The sequence below is a fragment of the Stegostoma tigrinum genome, chromosome 15 (genome assembly GCF_030684315.1).
Source record: "Stegostoma tigrinum isolate sSteTig4 chromosome 15, sSteTig4.hap1, whole genome shotgun sequence".
Taxonomy (NCBI): domain Eukaryota; kingdom Metazoa; phylum Chordata; class Chondrichthyes; order Orectolobiformes; family Stegostomatidae; genus Stegostoma; species Stegostoma tigrinum.
The window spans coordinates 73,259,920-73,280,027 of record NC_081368.1 but is presented as its reverse complement, the minus strand read 5'-3'; the positions used below and the strand labels follow the sequence as shown (position 1 = coordinate 73,280,027).

Here is a 20,108-nt window from a genome sequence, read left to right as displayed (position 1 = left end):
CCATTTATCTGGCACAACTCTCCAGTCTATCTACATTCTGCTGTAATCTCTGACAGTCCCCTTCACTATCAGCTACTCCACCAATCTTAGTGTCATCTGCAAACTTGCTGATCAGACCATCTACACCTTCCTCCAAATCATTTACGTACTTCACAAACAACAGTGGTCCCAGCACAGATCCCTGTGGAACACCACTAGTCACAGGTCTCCAATTTGAGAAACTCCCTTCTACTACCACTCTCTGTCTCCTGTTGCCTAGCCAGTTTTTTTATCCATCTGGCTAGTACACCCTGGACCCCATGTGACTTCACATTCTCCATCAGCCTGCCATAGGGATCCTTATCAAACGCCTTACTGAAGTCCATATACATGACATCTACAGCCTTTCCCTCAGCAATCACGTCCTCAAAGAATTCTATTAAGTTGGTAAGATATGACCTTCCCTGCACAAAACCATGTTGCCTATCACTGATAATTCCTACATCAAGCTTAAAAGTTTCTTCCTGTCCACCCAACCTATCAAATTCTAATTTCTAAATTCTATGCCATTCATAATTTTATATATCTTGATCATGATCCCTCTCAACGGTGGCTGAAACAACTTTTGATTAGGATTCGTCTACTGATGTGGTATGGGCTGAGGTCAGAAACAGGAGAGGAGAGGTCACACTGCTGTGAGTTTTTTTATAGGCCTCTGCAAAGTTCCAGGGATGTGGAGGAGAGGATTGGCAAAATGATTCTGGGCCGGAGTGATAGGAACAGGGTGGTCATTATGGGAGACTTTAACTTCCTCAACATTGACTGGAAATGCTATAACTCTAGTACATCAGATGGATCAGTTTTTGTCCAATGTGTGCAGGAGGGTTTCCTGACAGAGTATGTCGAAGGGCCAACGAGAGGGCAGGCCACACTGAATCTGTTACCTGGTAATGAACCAGGCCAGGTGTTTGATTTAGTGGTAGGTGAGCACTTTGGACAGAGTGACCATAATTCGGTTACGTTTAGTTTAGCGATGGAAAGGGATAGGAAGATGCCACAGGGCAAGAGTTATAGATGGGGAAAGGGCAATTATAATGCGATTAGGCAAGACTTAGGAGGCTTAGAATGGGGTAGCAAAATGCAGGGGATGGGGACAATCGAAATGTGGAGCTGGTTTAAGGAACAGATATTGTGTGTCCTTGAAAGCTGTGTCCCTGTTAGGCAGGAAGGAGGTGATAAGGTAAGGGAACCGTGGCTTACTAAAGAAATTGTATCTCTTGTTAAGCAGAAGAGGGAGGCTAATGTGACATTGAGATGAGATGGTTCAGATGAGGCGATGGAGAGTTACAGATTAGCTAGGAAGGGATTAAAGAGAGAGTTAAGAAGAGCAAGGAGGGGACATGAGCAGTCATTAGCAGGTAGAATAAAGGAGAACCCTAAAGCTTTCTATTGGTATGTGAGGAATAAAAGGATGACTAAGGTAAGAATAGGGCCATTCAAAGACAGAACTGGGAAGTTGTGTGTGTGCACCCTGCGGAGATCGGAGAGGTGCTAAATGAATATTTCTCATCTGTTTTCACGCAGGAAACGGTGAATATTATAGAGAAGACTGAGATACGGGCTATTAGACTTGAAAGGATTGAGGTTAGTAAGGAGGAGGTGTTATCAATTTTAGAAGGTGTGAAGGTAGATAAATCCCCTGGGCCGGATGGGATTTTTCCGAGGATTCTCTGGGAAGCTAGGGAGGAGATGGCGGAGCTTTTGGCCTTGATCTTTGAGTTGTCATTGTCTACAGGTTTAGTACAGAGGACTGGAGGATTGCAAATGTTGTGCTCTTGTTCAAGAAGGGCAGTAGAAATGACCCAGGTAATTATAGACCAGTGAGCCTTATGTCTGTTGTAGGAAAAGTTTTGGAAAGGATTATAAGAGATAGGATTTATAACTGTCTAGCAAGCAACAATTTGATTGGAGATAGTCAACATGGATTCATCAAGTTCATGTCTCACAAACCTCGTTAAGTATTTTGAGAAGATGACCAAGAATGTGGATGAGGGTAGGGAAGTTGACATGGTGTACAAGGACTTCAGCAAAGCCTTTGATAAGGTTCCACATGGTAGGTATTGGAGAAAATGCAGAGGCATGGGATTGAGGGAGATTTAGCAGTTTGGATTAGAAACTGGCTTTCTGTAAGAAGGCAATGAGCGGTGGCTGATGGAAAATATTCAGCCTGGAGTCTGGTTACTAGTGGTGTGCCACAACGATCTGTTTTGGGACCACTGCTGTTTGTCATTTTTGTAAATGACATGGACGCAGCCATAGGTGGATGGGTTAATAAGTTTGCAGATGACACTAAAGTCGGTGGAGTGGTGGACAGTGTGGAAGAATGTTGTAGGTTGCAGGGAGACTTGGATAAACTGCAGAATTGGGGTGAAAGGTGGCAAATGGAGTTCAATGCAGATAAATGTGAGGTGATTCACTTTGGAAAGAATAATAGGAAGGCAGAATATTTGGTCTATGGAAAGATTCTTGGTAGTGTGGATGTGCAGAGGGATCTTGGTGTCCATGTACATCGATCCCTGAAAGTTGCCACCCAGATTGATGGTGCTGTTAAGAAGGCATATGGTGTGTTATGTTTTATTGGGAGAGGGATTGAGTTCCGGAGCTGTGATGTCATGCTGCAACTGTACAAAACGCTAATGCAGCCTCACTTGGAATATTGCATACAGTTCTGGTTGGCCCATTACAGGAAAGATGTGGAAGCATTGGAAAAGGTGCAGAGGAGATTTACCAGGATGTTGCCTGGCCTGGAGCGAACATCTTATGAGGAATGGCTAAGGGACTTGGGTCTGTTCTCATTGGAGAGAAGGCGGCTAAGAGGGGATTTAATACAGACAATCAAGATGATCAGAGGATTAGATAGGGTGGACAGTGAGCGTCTTTTTCCGAGGATTATGATGTCGGCTTGTACAAGGGGGCATAGCTACAAATTTAGGGGTGATAGATTTAAGACAGATGTCAGAGGCAGGTTCTTTACTCAGAGAGTGGTAATAGCGTGGAATACCCTGCCTGACAATGTACTCAGCCACATTAGGGGCATTTAAACAGTCCTTGGATAAGCATATGGATGATGTTGGGATAGTGTAGGGGGATAGGCTTAGATTATTTCACAGGTCAGTGCAACATCAAGGGCCAAAGGGCCTGTTCTGCGCTGTATTGTTCTCTGTTCTATGTTCTGTGTTCAGTCTCTTCTGCTTTAATGAAAACAATCCCAATCTATCCAATCTCTCTTCATAACTTTTAAACTCTCCAGTTCAAGCAGCATCCTGGTAAATCTTCTCTGCACCCTTTTCAGTGCTGTCTCATCCCTCCTATAATGTGGATTCCAGAACTGCATTGCGTTACTCCATTTGTCGTCAACCCAACATTTTACACAATTCCACCTTAACCTCCCTGCTCATAAACTCATTGCCTTGACTAATAATGGCAAGTTGGAGACAGTAAGGACTGCAGAAGCTGGCAGCCAGAGTCAACAGAGGTGAAGCTGGAGAAGCACAGCAGGTCAAACAGCATCCGAAGAGCAGGAAAGTCAATGTTTGGGGCTGAAATGTTGACTTTCCTGCTTTTTGGATGCTGTTTGGCCTGCTATGCTTTTCCAGCTTCATATCTAATAATGGCAGGCATCCCATATGCCTCCTTGACAACTTTATTCACCTGCCTTGATACCTTAACGCACCCTTGTATACCTACATTCAAAGTCCCTCAGATCCTTGGTGCTTCCTAGAGTCCCACATTCATGTATTTCCATTGCCTTGTTTGTCCTGCCCAATGCTATCATCTAGCATTTATCTGCATTGAATTCCAATTGCTATCAATCAATCAGCCTGTGTATACCCTCCTGTAATTTCAGGCTATCCTTCTCATGTAGTGTATTTGTTGAATAAATTGCTGGCACATGGTGCCGATGTGAAATTGACATAGCACAGTACCATATAGCAACATGTTCACTCCACTGACTGGTGACTGCTGACAAATATGACTAACTGCCTGGCTTTCTGTCTGAAAAGCAAGACAGAAGTACTATGAGTTTGTAAGGTTTGGCACAGGGGACGAAGCACTGAAACACAAGGTAATACAAGGGTGGGATGCTGTCAGCATCCTGGTAGGTGGAAAGTGAGTGTGTGAAGTGAACATGTGAGCAGTCTGGTGAAGACTGTGTGCTTTTGCATACTTATTGCAGTAGTATTCAAATGATAGCTGCTAGTGTACTGCAAATTGCAGCAATAAAATGCCGAAACGTACTGTAAGTGTATTGGAAATGCACCATGATGATGTGGTGAGGCTGGCATGTGCCAGACAGACAACATCCCACTGCCCACAGAGTGTGCTGTGAAATGGTAATGCCTAGTTTCCAAGATAGTGATCCGGAGAAGCAAGTGGCAATAGACACCAGATAGACACTAAGACTTCCATGTCGAGAATTCTTAGCATCTAGTTTCTATCTTGCTGGTGTAGAATAGGAGCTTTCATGTCTGTCAGGTGAGGTGAGGAAGTAATAAGGGTAATAATGAGCAATAATCCTTGATAAGAGGTCACTTGCTGTTCACGAGCATTAATCTCATCTCGATGTTTGGGACTTGGCTGGAAAATGTGACTTGTCAATCTCAGCATCAAGAAAGCCATCACTCGATTCCACACGATTCTCCAAGCCTCTCTGCTTAGCCAATTTTAATAGTCCCATAGTGATGTCAGTTGGGATCACTGCACAGTCAGAAGGTCAGTACAGAGGGAGCAGTGCCATATAAGATCGCTCTTGGATGAAGTGTTAAACTGAAGTCCCATCTGCCCTCTCCAGCGGGTGTTAGAAGACCCCATGTCACCAGTTGCAATGCAGGGGAGATCTTCCCAATGTCTTGGGTAACCATCATACCGAAAACAACAACAGAAAACTTTATGATCACATTTCTGTTTGTGGCTGCTTGCTGTGCAGTTATAATTATAGTGAGCACACGTCAACAGGTACATTCACTGGCTGTGACCTACTTTGTGAGGTCATCGCAAATGCTGCGGAAATGCAAAGATTTCTTTCTTTTCTGGAATAAAAACTGGAAAAACCATCTGACAGGCATCAGCTTGGATGAACAGATGCTCAGTCATGTTAGATTGTGCCCAGTAAATGAGGCATACACTCCTCACTCCTGTTCTATCATACCTGTGATGAGACTTTAAAACCATTATTGAAATGCAACCATATCTCAGTGACGACCTACATCCTGACCTGTCAAAGGTGCAGACACACTCAGTCCTCAACATTTGTCTCTTTCATCAGCCCAGAAATGCTTTGAGCCAGTTCCCTGACTAAGCGTGCCATTCCTTTGCAGTGTCTGTCCCCAACCCTGACCAGTCTATTAATCTGACCTGATCTATTAAAATGATTCCAGTTTATCACTTCTACCACTTGCCTCAAGAGTTCAAACACTTGTTTGAGATTATGTCAAAATCCTCGGCCAACATCTGTGCAGCCTGAGATTTAAGATGGAGGCCAGCCCTCCTAAAGTGCTTACCTTGCTGCTGTACTTTTCCCCAGTTGTCTATGAAAGCAAGTCTCTCTCATTTAAACAGGTCCATGAGCCCCAGGTCGGGTCTGATGATTCTGCTGAACCCCGCAGGACAGGAGATGATCACCATTGTCCTTTGTCTTTCAGTGAGTGAACCAACTTCCTGTAAGAGAAAGGACTTCAGATCCATCACAACATTAGTTCCCACACCTCATGCCACAATGCTTCTAACTCTCACAACTCTTGTTACAACATCCACTCTTTCACATTGAACTCTTTGGTGCTAACTCGTGGCAAACAACACAGTGTGGGACACAACCAGACAGTGTGGGTTTGATATTTCCTGTCTGCAGTCATTGCACAGTACACCCCAGGAGGAGACCATTCAGTCTGCACCAACTGTTTGGAACAACAATCCTGCACTTGTTGTATGTTGGACATTCTCCATCAATTCAAAGAATCAATAGCAGAAGAAAGAGTTTGGTCCAGTGTATTCATGCTGTCTCTTTGTAAGAATGCATCACCTAACCCCACTCCCTGCTCATTGCTCCTTCCATTATAAGCACTGCAAAAACTTTCCCCCTCAGATAATAATCCAATTCCCTCATTAAAGCGTCAAATTCACTCTGCTCCCCTCCCCCCAAATCTCAAGCAGTCCATTTCAGACCTGAATCACTCATCGCATGGAAAAAGTTTTGCTCCTTGTCATTGGCTTGTCAATTTCTTTAAATCATTGCCCTCTTGTTTTTAAATCTTCCACCAATTAGAACAGATTCTTCTTATCTATTCTGTCCAATCCTACTGTAATTTTGCATATTTTGGCTAGCTTTCATTCTCGTCCTAGCCCACACTGTTCTCCTTGTGCCTGTTACTAACTCTGAGGTGAAGATTTTCTTCTGGAGTGGCGCTTTCGCCCATGAGCACTGTTGATTGGTTTATGTATTTTTGCTACTAACTAACTGTGCATGATCTCTTAAAGTAGTAATGTTCTTCAATTGTTTTTTGTCTTTGTCTTTTATTCTCCTGAGTTAAATGTTTTCTCTCTACTGTCGTTACTTTCAGCAAAGGTGCCCACTGCTGATCACCATGTCATATTGAGGCACTGGATATGAATCACTGATGGATCATGGCAGGGTCTGGTATAGTTCATTGCAATTAATCCTCCTTGCTAGGCTGAGTGAAAGGGCCTGTCGAATTATCAGTGGCAAAGATAAACCACGAGAGAATCTTAATAAATAGAAGGTCTTTTCTTAGTTCATAACATATTGTTTATTGGATATAGCAATGATTAGAATTAATATTGACTAATTAGGCATAATTATAACTATCAGAGGCCTGAGAAGTGGGAAACATCCAAGTGGCTGTTGAAGGTGAGAACCTCAGAAAGCAGAAAGAAACCAGCAAATAGTACAGAGATACAACATTGCCATTTAATAAAAATTGAAGCTTGAAAGAAGTAGCACAGTGCGGTTTTGCTAATTAATTGATTTTAAGCTTTATTAGAAAGATTTCACACAGTATTGTCATAATTCATATTTAAAAACTGTAAACAAAATAAAACAAAATTGCTCTTAGAAAATCTGGAGAAACTTTATGACAGCATTTAAACAGCATTGATTTAATGTAAGAATACAAACATGAAGACATCAGATTCCATGCAATTGGTTATACGTTTAAAACAATTATAATGGAACAAGAAGAAATAATTACATCAAGAAGAAACAGAACGAGAAGTAATATAGCCAATAGAATCATCTTCCCAAGAAGATTGTACGTCAAAGATGGAACAAGCAAAACACAGGATTGCCATCACAAAGAAGATAATTCTTAAAGTAGAGAATTACTCCGTAACTAAATACTAAATTTGAAGCTCAACACGTAAAAAAACTGTTAGATGCCATAGGTCCTATAGCAGATGACATTATAAATCTCCAAAATACCAGAGAAGCCAAAGCTAGTTTTGATAAAGTTTTAAAGACTTGATGGAAACTGCATGTGGTCATTTTTAAAGATCAGGTTTATGGAGTTGGGCTTACCTCCATGTCTGCATACCTGACCCAGGAGAAACACTGAGGGCTTTTGAACCAGCACCTTAGAACAACAAAGCCGCATAGGCAGTACACAGCCGTAACAAAGGAACGCGAAATCTGAAAGACTCTAGGTCACTCTACTGATGGTTCTCTATAAACCCTTTATGGTTTTATTTTCTTTCAAAAATCTGTGGAGCTAGAAGGGGAAGAAAAAGTCTTCCAAATCTTGCACTAAAGGCGTAGTTATCTCTCCTGAAATTCTAGCTTGGTTGAAGCACCTAGGAACAGATAAAGATATAGTTTCATGATATTGCAACTACCTCACAAATCCTGTAAATCTAAACTGTAATGGTAAGATCATAAGACATAGGAGGAGAAGTAAGCCATTCAGCCCGTCAAGTCTGCTGGGTTATTCAATGATCTGATAATCCTCAACTCTGCTTTGCTGCCTTTTTTCCATAACCTCTGATTCCTTTACCAACTACAAATCTACCTCAGTCTTGAATATGCTGAGTGACCCTGCCTGAATTAGTCTGGTAAAGAATTTAACAATTTCACCGCCCTCTGTGATTCCTCTTCATCTCTGACTTAAATGAGCAATTCTTTAGTCTAAAATTATGCCCCTGATCCAAGATATGCTCAGAAGGGGAAACAACCTTTTTTACATTAACACTGTCAAACTCCTAAGAATTGAATAGATTTCATTCTTCTTAACTTCGATGAGACAGAGCCCAAAACTAATTGACTGGTCCTCAGAACACAGTACCTCCACACCTGCAATCAGCTGAGTGAACTTTCTCTGGATTGCCTCCACTGCCAGTATATCTCCCTTTAGCTAAGGGGCCCAGAACTGTACACTGTATTCTAATTGTGGTCTGAATAGTTATTTACTTAGTTTGAATAAGATATTCCTGTTTCTATGCTCTGTTCCCTTTGATGTAAAATCTAACATTTCATTTGTCTTCTCTATTACTTACTGAACTTGAATACTAGCTTCTTTTACTTATGCATGATGACTCTTACATCCCTCTATGCTGTGGTTTTATGCAATATTTCTCCATATAAATAAAATTAATCTCCTGTATTTGTGCTGTCAGAGGTTTTGACCTCATATTTTCCCACATTCTATTCCAAATTTTTGCCACTCACTTAACCAGACTATATTTCTTTGTAGACACTTCATGTCATCCTCACCAGCTTTGTGTCATGCCTTCCAACCTAACTTTTGTGTCATCTACAAACTTAGTAGTTTTCCAGTCCTGGAGGACCTTTCAGAATCTAAAGATTCTTGAAAGATTACTGCTACTGTATTCACTATCACTGTAGCTATTTCTTTTAATATCCCAGGAGGCATCTCATCAGTTCCAGGGGAGTTATTATTCTTTAGCTCCATTATTTTATTTCACACTATTTCTAGTGATAATTATTGTATTTATTTTCACTCCTCCTTTTGCCCTTTGAATATTTAGTATTATTGGTATGCCATTAGTGTCTTCTTCTGTTTAGGCATGTTTAAACATTCTTCCCTTCCAATGCCAGTTGTAGCACTGGGCATCCCATTAATTTCACCTTGACACAGGCATGAGTGTCACTATTATATAACATCAAAATACAATGGCTGAAGAACAGAGTGGCAGGATGTGACCAGTGTTGTCCCACAAGGACCGATTTCAGGGCTTCAATTATTCATATTATTTATTAACAATTTGGATGACAGCATAGACAGTCATAAAATTGAGTTTGCAGATGATACAGTTAGGTGACAGTGCTATCAATATAGATGAAAACATAAACTTGCACAGAAATGTTGATAGACTCTGTAAATTGGCAAAAATGTGGCAGGTGGAGTTCAATGTAAGCAATTGTGAGGTTATCCATAGGGTACTATATAGTTGGTATGTTGTTAAATACAGTGGATATCCAAAGAGACTTAGCGATTCAGATGTTTAGATCCTTAAAATGTCACAAATAGGTGCAGAAACTATTCAAGAAGGCTAATGGAGCACTGGCCTTTATATCTAGAAGACGAGTACAAGGATGCAGAATTTATGCTGCAGTTATACAACTCGAGACAGACTCCACTTGGAGTACCGTGAGCAGATCTGAGCACAGCATCTCGGAAGGATATGTTGACCTTGGAGGGAGTACGTCACAGGATTATAAGAATGATACCTGGTCTTCAGGGATTAGGCTACGAGTAGAGATTATACAAATTAAGCCTGTTTTCTCCTACAAGATTAAGAGGTGATCAAATCAAGGTCTCCAAGATCTTAACAGGAGAAAATGGCAAATAAAAATAAACTATTTCCACTGGTTGGGGATTCTAAAATTAGGGGCATGAAGAATTGATGCCAGACTGTTCAGGAGGGATGTTATAGAATAGAATAAAATAGAATCCCTACAGTGTGGAAAAAGGTCCTTCAGCCAACAAGTCTACACTGACTCTCAGAGCATCCCAGCCAGACGCCAACCCCCTAATTTACACATCCCTGAATTCAATGGGAAATTTTAGCATGGCCAATCCACCTAGCCTGCACATCTTTGGACTGTAGGAGGAAACCAGAGCACCCAGGAAATCCACGCAGACATGGGGAGAATGTGCAAACTCCACACAGTCGCCTAAGGGTGGGACTGAAACCAGGTCCCTGGCACTGTGAGGTAGTAGTGCTAACCACTGAGCCACTGTACCAAGGGTGGCAAATATTTTGAACCACCCTTCCACAAATGGCAGTGGATGCTGAATCAGTTCTTAATTTTAAATCTGAGAGTGAGAGTTTGCTAAGCAAAGATATGGACCAAAGGAAGATATATGGAGCTAGACCATAGATCAGCCATGATCCTATTGAATGGCAGATCAAGCATGAGCAGCTGAATGGTCTACTCCTGTTCCTGTGTTCTTCAAAGTTAAAGTCTGTATAGATGAGACTTCTTTGAGTCATGGCAGAGCCAGACAGAATCTATCAAGGTTACCAATATTGATTTACACTTAATATTGCTTGTATTAATGAGTGAATTGTATTAAACTGCTAGCAGAAGGAAATCACAGAATGTGATGTGATCGAAATGCTTTTTGTTTCCAGCATCACTGAAGAACACTTATAATCATTTGTCATACAGATCAAAATGATCAGTACTGGTGTCAGAGATAATGTTGAGCGAAAAACAGTTCTCAAGTAACATAATGGAGGATGAGGAAATGGATTATTCACAGAGGATGAGCTAATACACCCAACCTAATCAGCAGGTTAAAATAGAGAGACTTAAAACCTTCAACTCAGATATATCAGATTGAGAGCAAAGATTTGCATGTATAAAATGAAACCTCATGTGAGCCTGACCAATGTTTGCAGATTTGAGAAATGATCAAAACAAGAAACTGCTCAGTCTCAGCATCCAGACTGCTGGAGAAAAAAGCTTTCTGTCCAAAACAAAACTATTACCAGGTCCAGAAATCCAAGAATCTGTCACAAAGAAAGTAATTGTAACACTGCAGCATAGGCTATGTGTCAATTACTTTAGTCAGCAGGGAAGAGTTCAACACAGGAAATTCCGTTTATAGAAGGTTCGCTGGGAAAGGTAATGAATCAACTCCCAGGTCAAGCAGGAATGACATCCACTGCAGAGGTCCCAGCAAAGAAATAGTGCACAGATCACTCAAGACCGAGATCAGAATGAAGGTCAACAACCCTCAAGCTTTATCAGCCTAATAATCTTTCAACTCAGATAAAATTTGTGAAGTCAGAGTCCTGAGCGGAGACGGGTTGTGGTAATTTGTAATAAAACATTAACTATAGGAAGAAAGGGTTGTGGAGGGGGAAGCATGGTGGAGTAGAAGAAGAATGTTGTATGAAGTAATGTTAATATTAGATTAGATTCCCTACAGTATGGAAACAGGCCATTTGGCCCAACAAGTCCACACTGCCCCTTGGAGCATCCCACCCAAACCCATCCCCCTATAACACACACACCCTGAACAATTTAGCATGGCCGATCCACCTAGCCTGCATATCTTTGGACTGTGGAAGGAAACTGGAGCAAACCCAAGCAGACGTGGGGAGAATGTGTAAACTCCGCATGAACAGTTACCCGAGGCTAGAATTGAACCAGGTCCCTGGCGCTGTGAGGCTGCAATGCTAATCACTGAGCCACCGTGCCACCCCCAAATGACTCAATCTGATGCTGTAACCAAGGAACTTTGTGTTTTTTTGGATATGTTGTGTTGGGTTCTTTGGAAGTCTTGTTGCTGTGAGACCTACTGAGTTGTCTCTCTGTCTTAATCAATTTACTTCATTAATTACCCATCATGACCCTATTGTGTATTTGACCTCTGATTCTGGCCCTTTCTTACCATGCACCGTTCCCAGAAAACATAAGTGCATAGCCTTAAATTGGCCAGAATCCCTGGCACCTGTGCCATTTTTAAAAGCCTATGGTGTAGCTGGACAAGTACTGTCAGCTGCAAATTTCCCTGCATGTTTACTGACATTTGCACCAGATGTGAAAGGCAGTGGAAAATTGGTGCGCTGCTTTGCAGGATCCTTCTAGATAGGGTGGGATAGAGGCAGACCGTCCTCTTACTCCCAGGACCAGCAGTGGAGACTATAACACTAGACTGTACCAGCGTGGTCCAAGGGTGCCGTCAAAGTCAATGCAATCTAATCCATCTGCAGAAATGCCTGAAGCTATAGAAAGAAGATCAATGTCCTCCTCCACTTCAACAGTGTATCTGTCACCACATTCTCTCTGATACCTCACTCTATCTCTGCCACTGTACCCACCTCCCACTAAAGCTCATCCTCTACCACTATCATAATTCCTTCAACATCTTCCCCATTCGCTCTCATCCATCCAAACCCCTGACACCACTAACTTTGCATGCCCTCTGTACTGACTACTCATTCTCTCAGGACACCTGCCTACCTGCAGCAATGCTAAGAGCAGCGCCACACATTTTCATTTCCCTTAAAACCTCTCTCTCTCTCTCTCTCTCAATGCACAGTCCAAACATGGACAGAAAGAGTTAATGCAGTTGATGTGCTGCCCATTATTCAGCTCCTTTCCCCTTAAGAGAGGGTTCTGACCCTACGTAGTTAATGTTATTGTTATATTTTGCCACCGTGCAGTAAGGTGCATATAATTGTGCAAAGATACGTGGCATGTCAGAGATATATAAAAACCAACAAAGAATGCTTTAAAAAAATCAGCGTTGTAAGATTAGAGTTACATTGAAAGTTATGCTGAAGTGTTAAAGCAGATAATAAGCATTTCTACAAAGATTTTCCATTAAAAAAAGGAGTTAACAAATAAGGATTGATCTGAAAGAAAGTGAGTTTGGAGAGTTGATAATGGAAAGTGAAGTGATGAGCACATGAATTGAACAGGTACTTTACGTCAGTCTTCATTGTAGGTAATACAAATAACTAACGTTTACTGTAACCTGTTCGGCAACGTGCATGCAGCCAATCCAAGGTTCTGCGTACTGTGAGTTATGCTGGTACTGTTACAAACAATTGTGATTCAAAAGCTGTTTTAAAGGATTATATGGTCCCATTATAAATACATATCAAACTGTGAATAAAGGATACTTTTTTGTGGAATGAAGTCTTGATACAACATCACCTGTAGACAGCAGGGACCTCATATGGAATCATATAGACGAGAGGGCTGTCAGGGAGAGTTTTCATGAGCTAGTTTGTGGGTGGGATCATACTTTCCTGACACATGTTAAACAGAGAAAGAGAGTATTGGGATGTTGCTTCTCAGGTCAATTGTATTCTCCCTCTCAGTTCAAAAGTACAAAAGTGTGCAAAAGACACTGAAAGTCATCTTTACTACTTGGGGAGAAGCTCTGAAGAGGGTTTTCATAGAATAGGTGTACAAGGTAATGAGAGGCATGGATAGAGTCGATAGCCAGAGACTTTTCCCCAGGGCAGGATTGACTGCCACGAGGGGTGATAGTTTTAAGGTGTTAGGAGGAAGGTATAGAGGAGACGTCAGAGGGATGTTCTACACCCAGAGAGTTGTGAGCGCATGGAATAGTTTACCAGTGTTAATCGTGGAAGCGGAGTCATTCATGACATTTAAGCGACTGCTGGACATGCACACGGAGAGCAGTGAATTGAGGGGAATGTAGGTTAGGTTATTTTATTTTTGGATTAGGATTATTCCACGGCACAATTTCATGGGCCAAAGGGCCTGTACTGTGCTGTACTTTTCCATGTTCTATGTTCTAATTGACTCTGCTGTCTCCAGCAAAGGGAATTCAGTGAGTTACAACTGTTTCTGAAAGACTGTTTGTGTGCAGAATAACTTCATAACCAGAACACCATTTTAGACAATCCTTAGTTACTAATCCATTTGTTTTGAGGATGTGTGCACAGTCAAGCTGTTTGTTACAAATTTAAACAAAGATGCAAAGATTAACATTTTGAGAAAAAACCAATTATTTGTTGTTGACTTAAAAAACCCAGCTTATTCTTAATACTGAGTCTGATGCAATCTGAGACAGATAATTGGCAATATCACCAATCTGGTTAAAATTAGTATTTGTTGTGACCCATGTGGAGTGGAAAAAGAAAACAATGGTCTCTCACCATCTGGACTGTAACAGTACAGATGCTGGTCCCAATATGAGTTCAGCTGCTGGTGTTGGGAAAGGTACAGGATCTGGCACCAGGATGGATATGAATGCCGAAACATGAATGTGCAGATGCTAGTGCTGATAAGCACACAGATGCTTGTAGTTGTATGGGAATGGATCCTCGCAGCTGTACAGATGACACTGAGATTGGCAGAATGGTTAATAGTGAAGCAGATAGTTCTAGGTTGGAGGAAGGTACAGATGGATTGGTCAGATGGGCAGACCAATGGCAGATGGTACTTAACTCTGATAGGTGCAAGGTGATACATTTTGGAAGAAGGCCAAGATGAGGGCATAGTGAATGAACGGCAGGGCAATGGCTCACTTGGAGAAACCAGAGGAATAGAACATAGAACATTACAGCACAGTACAGGCCCTTCGGCCCTCGATGTTGTGCCGACCTGTCATACTGATCTCAAGCCCATCTAACCTACACTATTCCATGTACGTCTATATGCTTGTCCAAGATGACTTCAATGTACTTAAAGTTGGTGAATCTACTACCATTGCAGGCAACGCATTCCATTTCCTTACTACTGTCTGAGTAAAGAAACTACCTCTGACATCTGTCCTATATTTTTCATCCCTCAATTTAAAGCTATGCCCACTCGTGCTCGCCGACACCATCCTAGGAAAAAGGCTCTCCCTATCCACCCTATCTAACCCTCTGATTATTTTATATGTCTCAATTAAGTCATCTCTCAGCCTTCTTCTCTCTAACGAAAACAGCCTCAAGTCCCTCAGACTTTCCTCGTAAGACCTTCCCTCTATACCAGGCAACATCCTAGTAAATCTCCTCTGCACCCTTTCCAAAGCTTCCACATCCTTCTTTTAACGTGGTGACCAGAACTGTACGCAATACTCCAAGTGTGGCCGCACCAGAGTTTTGTGCAGCTGCAGCATAACCTCTTGGTTCTGGAACTCGATCCCTCTATTAATAAAAGCTAAAACACTGTATGCCTTCTTAACAGCCCTATCAACCTGGGTGGCAGCTTTCAAGGATCTGTGTACATGGACACCGAGATCTCTCTGCTCATCTACACTACGAAGAATCTTACCATTAGCCCAGTAATTTGCCTTCCGGTTACTCCTACCAAAGTGCATCACCTCACACTTGTCTGCATTAAACTCCATTTGCCACCTCTCAGCCCAGCTCTACAACTTATCCTTCGTCACTATCCACAACCCCACTGACCTTAGTGTCGTCTGCAAATTTACTAACCCATCCTTCTACGCCCTCATCCAGGTCATTTATAAAAGCAGTGGACCCAAAACCTACCCTTGTGGTACACCACTAGTAACTGGTTTCCGGCATGAAGATTTCCCATCAACTACCACCCTCTGTCTTCTTTCACAAGCCAATTTCTGATCCAAACTGCTATGTCTCCCATAATCCCATTCCTCCGCATTTTGTACAATAGCCTACTGTGGGGAACCTTATCGAACGCCTTGCTGAAATCCATATACACCATATCAACCGGTTTACTCTCATCTACCTGTTTGGTCACCTTCTCAAAGAACTCAATAAGGTTTGTGAGGCACGACCTACCCTTCACAAAACCGTGCTGATTATCCCTAATCAAATTATTCTTTTCTAGATGATTATAAATCCTACCTCTTATAACCTTTTCCAACACTTTACCAACAACTGAGGTAAGGCTCACTGGTCTATAATTACCAGGGTTGTCTCTACTCCCCTTCTTGAACAGGGAACCACATTTGCTATCCTCCAGTCATCTGGCACTATTCCTGTAGACAATAATGAGTTAAAGATCAAGGCCAAAGGCTCGGCAATCTCCTCCCTGACTTCCCCGAGGATCCTAGGATAAATCCCATCCGGCCCAGGGAACTTATCTATCTTCACACTCTGTAGGATTTCTAATACCACTTCCTTGTGAACTTTAATCCCACATAGTCTAATAGCCTGTATCTCAGAATTCTCCTCGACAACATTGTCGTTTTCTCGAGTGAATACTGTCGAAAAATATTCATTATTTCTTCCCCTATCTCCTCTGACTCCACACACAATTTCCCACTACTACCCTTGATTGGCCCTAATCTTACTTTCGTCGTTCTTTTATTCCTTAAATACCTATAGAAAGCCTTAGGGTTTACCCTGATCCTATCCGCCAACAACTTCTCATATCTCCTCCTGGCTCTTCTGAGCTCTCTCTTTAGGTCTTTCCTGGCTACCTCGTAGCCCTCAAGTGCCCTAACTGAGCCTTCACATCTCATCCTAACATAAGCGTTCTTCTTCCTCTTGACCAGAGATTCCACCTCCTTTGTAAAGATTCCACTTCCTTCGTGAATTTGGGCTAATTATTCACGGATCCCTGAAGTCAGCAAAGCACGGGAATAGGATAGTTAAGAAGGCATATGGGACGCTTGCTTTCATCAGTTATGGCATAGAGTATAAGAGCAAGGAGATAATGTTGGGGTTGTACAGAGTGTTGGTCAGGCCACAACCAGAGTACTGTGTGCAGTCCTAGTCAACTCACTACAGAAAGAATGTGATAGCACTTGAGGGGGTAGCGAGGATGTTCACCAGAATATAGCCTGGGATGGAGAAATTGACCAATAGGGAGAGACTAGATAGGTTTGGATTGTTTTCTTTCGAGCAGAGAAGACTGAATGGGGCGGGTATGGACATTATTAAAAAACGATAAGGGGTATTGACAGAATGAATGGAGAGCATCTGTTGAGGGGCCATTTAGGAGAGAGCGTAGTTTTTGGATAAGAGGTAGGAGATTCAGAGGAATTTGGGGGAAAATGGTTTTTCACTCAGCAGATAACATGAATCTGGAATACACTAGCTGGGAAGGTAGTGGAGGCTAGAAATTGTACAGCCTTTAAAAATATTTTGATGAGTACTTCAAATATTGTAACATTCAAGGATATGGGCCAAGTGCAGGAGACTGGGATTAGCGCACTTTTAGTGGTAGTAATGTCGGTGCAGACTCGATGGGCTTTAGAGCCTTTTCCACACTGTATGAATCTATGAAAGTGTAATCAAGAAGAAGCCATAAGGAAATGACTCTGAGTTGGGGAAGTCCTGAGGGAACAAAAACAAAGTTGCTGGAAAAGCTCAGCAGATCTGGCAGCATCTGTGAAGGAAAAAAACATTATTAGGAGTTAACATTTCGGGTCCGATGACCCTTCCACAGAACAGTCCTAAGGGACTCAGAAGAAGCCTGTGAGTATTAGTACTTCAGTGTGGCTGAAGGAGTAGGCAGTGAAAAGATCACAAGCTGTATTTTTGCTTGATGTGACTGAGCAAAATTGGAGCAGGAGTAAAAATCAAGGGCAGGCTCTGTTTTGTGAAACTTGCTGTCAGTGGAGAGGTTAAGAAAATCATGTGAATGACACTGGAGTGTCGCGTCAGTAACTTCAGGGAAGGAAGGTGATCAACCAGAAGAGGAACAGTTGTGCAGTCCATGACGCAATATCTCTTGAGGGGGAGTTACAGAGCAAGATCAGCAAATTGAAAAATTGTAACCACTTGTGAACTTTCATGAGATTTCGTTACTCATGACATGATTGACATCTGACAAGAGTTTTGCCAAGAAAATTAGGGATTTGTCTTGGTCACGTTTGCCATTCGATGTGTTCTGTGGAATGTTCAATTACAGTCTATTATCCATATTTGCCTCATTTCATTCTGGTTGTTAGAAGTGTGCTGTACATGTATTGTCATTTGTATTGCTGTTGAAACATTGAATGACAAAATGTATTATTTTTTGTTCAAAACAATGGAATATTGTGAATTTAATGTAAACAGTTGTTGGGAGGGGAGTGAATCTATCATAGAATCTCCACAATGTGGAAGCAGGCCATTCGACCTATCAAGTCCACATGGACCCTCCAAAGAGCATCCCACACAGACCCATCTCCCTACCCTACCCCTGTAACCATGCATTTCCCATGGCTAATGTATTTAACCTACACATCCCCGAACACTATGGGCAATTTAGCATGGCTAATTCAACTAACTTGCACATCTTTGGAATGTGGGAAGAAACCAGAGCACTCAGCTGAAATGCACGCAGACACAGGGAGAATGTGCAAACTCCACACAGACAGTCTTCTGATGTTGGACTCGAACCTGGGTCCCAAGTGCTGAATAGAGTAGTACTAACCCCAGAGCCACTGTACTCTGCTTTAGTTATATGGAAAATTATAAAATCAAGATAACGGAAAAGGTAGGATCGCTGGATAGTGATTGGTTTAATTGTTATCAGAAAATAAAAATAAGGCACAGAATGTGTGAATATCATATTGTACCAAGGAAGTTTAGGGAAATTCGATAATAAGCTTTGAGCTTTTATCTAATGCACAAAGCATTCAGAATAAGGCAGATGAACTGGCAGTGTAAATCAGGTTCAAGATCACAAGGACTTTAAACTAGTTGGGAGGGGGTAGCAGGTGGGGGAGATGGAGGAATGCTCAGGTGAAGTTATTAAACTTTCCTGAACAAGTAATAGGACACAGTATGAATAGGGTCAGGAATCTAACTTAAGACGCAGCAAATAATGGGACAACTGACACTGCACTTCAATATGCATAACTTAATTTCTTCACTGACAGCAAGCTTCACCAAGCGATGTGGTTGGTGGGGGAGTGGGGGGCAGCCAACACAGGACTGAGAGCATTATCCTTAAATATACACGGTACGTGAAATGAGGTAAATGTGCTGGTGGCATGGATTGAAAATAGTGGCTATGATGTTGTGGGCATCAGAGATATGGCTGCAAGGGGATCAAAGCTGGTGTGATGATGCTGTGACTTTAAAAGATTTTTTTATAGAGAGGTTTAAAGACAGAGGTGTCAAGCTGTCTATTGTAGAAGTACACAGCTTGTGAGGTCTTGGATGTTATTTTTAAACTTGGAAAAATAGAAGCAGCCTGGATGGGTGTGGCAAGCTCTCTCAGACAAAGGCATGTAGTTTTTTAGTCTGTAGGTTCAGCTTTAAGCAGTTGCTGTTGGAATGTCAACAGGACAGAAGCTGCTGGAGTTTTGAAGAAATAGAAGCTATCTTTTCCCTCTCTTGGTTACAGCTAGAAGTTGGGGTTTCTGTCTGCTGCTGTGTTACCTGAGAGACAGACGAATTTTTCTGTATTTGCCTTGTCACGAAGGAGTGTGTTTATGGGATGTTACTATATTGGAACAATTAATTAGTAAAAGTTACTGTATCCATTATTTGGTTAAAGTTTCCAATAGAGGTAAGTTATTCTAAATTCCTCTTGCTTTTATTGTATTTTAACTATAGTGTTTTAATTAAATTTTCTTAATGTCAAGTAGTTTGACCAGTCGCCTTACATCTGGAATATGGCACTTTACTTTTACCTTTAAACTAGGAAAAAATTAGGGTGTAGGCTACCCTCTTAAAATATCTCAAGTAGTCTGGTCTGGTCCATAATACAAGGAACTAAATATCCAAGGATACGCATCCCCTCTAAGGTACAGACAAATGGGCAGAGAAGGCAGGATTGTCTTGTATGCAAATCATATGCCTTGCATCATATACCCAGATTACTCTTCTTGAAAACTTTATACCCAGATTCTTCATTTGCCTTCCAAACTGCCAAATGAACCTACATATTAACCTTAAGGTAATCCTGAACCACAATGCCCAAGTCTGTGAACTCTCCAAGTTCTGGTATGCTACTCTTACCTTCCACCATGAAGTCTGATGCAAAGTATCTACTAAGTCCCTATTATTACTTCTCCAGCCTCATTTTCCAGCAATCCAATGTCCACTCTTAACTTGTATATATCTAAAAACTCTCACAGTTTTCTTTTATATTACTTGCTAGCTTACCCTCATATTTCACCTTCTCCCTCTATATCTTTTTTTTGATGTAACTTCTGCTGATTTTTAAAGGTGTCTGAATCTACTGGCTTTCC

General features: G+C 41.7%; 1 protein-coding gene across 3 annotated transcripts in view; it reads right to left on the bottom strand.

The window, feature by feature from the left end:
* The window catches only part of LOC125458698 (gamma-aminobutyric acid receptor subunit beta-4-like), a 169,273-nt gene that overhangs the window by 71,927 nt on the left and 77,238 nt on the right, over window positions 1–20,108 (bottom strand). The window contains exon 4 of one of the 3 annotated variants that reach the window (XM_048544172.1): window positions 5,541–5,697. The exons of the other annotated variants lie outside the window; for them this stretch is intronic. The gene's annotated coding sequence lies outside the window, so the exon portion shown is untranslated. The remainder of the gene's footprint in view (window positions 1–5,540; window positions 5,698–20,108) is intronic. 3 annotated transcript variants of the gene reach the window in all.